We start from the raw sequence: 976 nt of genomic DNA, 5'->3' as shown, positions 1-976 counted from the left end.
TCTTTGGGGTTTTTTATCTCCTTCATTAAGCTGGTGTTTGGTATTTGCACTGGTTAGGCCCACCCTAAGCTAATTGCCAATCTCTTAACTAATTGTTAACTTAGCTGTGAGGACAGAGAGAACTCGGTGCCTTTTTACAGAATTATTAAATCTGGAGAAGACATCTGAGATCACTGAGGCCCATCACTTACCCAGCACTGTGCTCACCACCACACCATATCCCTGAGCCACATCCACACACCTTGGAGCACTTCCAGGGACTGGTGACTCCAGCACTTCCCTGGACAGCCCATACCCATGCTTGACCACCCTTTCACTAAAGAAATTTGTCCTAATATCCCATCCAAACCGTTCCTGGTGCAATTTTGGGCCATTTCTTCTTCTCCTACATCTTTTTTAATTGGGAGAAGAGACCGACTCCTACCTGGCTGCACTCTTCCGTCAGTTCCAGATTCCAGGCTGTTCTTTGCTTCCCAGAGGAGAATCCTGGATGCCCAAGGAAATGCTCCACACACTAAAAGGACACACCCAATAGAAAACAGTTTCCCAGGAATTTCAGGATGCAGGGGAGCACACCCCAGGGGTCAGGATGGCCGAGCGGTCTAAGGCGCTGCGTTCAGGTCGCAGTCTCCCCTGGAGGCGTGGGTTCGAATCCCACTCCTGACAACTTATTTGCTGGCCAGAACCATCCCACAGGGAATTCTGCCGCCTCTCTGCACAAGAGGCATTCCTGGAAATCTCCCTGGTCTGGTCCAGTCCCAGGATTAATACCCACTATTGGTTGTTCATGTTCATAAAAAGTGTCCCTCCCACTAATCAACACCTGTTTCAGGTGGGGTTTTATTTTTCCATAGGATCAACCTGGCTCAGGTGGAGTTTTGGCTTTTCTGGTGTTTTACAGGCACTGGGGCTGGTGGTGAAAAGTGGGCTCACCTGTCTCAGGGGGGAAAAAGAGTTCTAAGCCATGACTTTTGGG

At 49.3% G+C, this 976-nt stretch overlaps 1 non-coding gene across 1 annotated transcript; it reads left to right on the top strand.

The window, feature by feature from the left end:
• The first annotated feature begins 583 nt into the window (after positions 1 to 583).
• TRNAL-CAG lies at positions 584 to 666 on the top strand. Its single transcript has one exon. It is a non-coding gene; the product is annotated as a tRNA-Leu (tRNA).
• Positions 667 to 976: the final 310 nt, after the last annotated feature.

Source organism: Passer montanus, unplaced genomic scaffold (genome assembly GCF_014805655.1).
Source record: "Passer montanus isolate IOZ18808 unplaced genomic scaffold, ASM1480565v1 scaffold100, whole genome shotgun sequence".
NCBI classification, from domain to species: Eukaryota; Metazoa; Chordata; class Aves; order Passeriformes; family Passeridae; genus Passer; species Passer montanus.
This window is presented reverse-complemented; position numbering and strand designations above follow the sequence as displayed.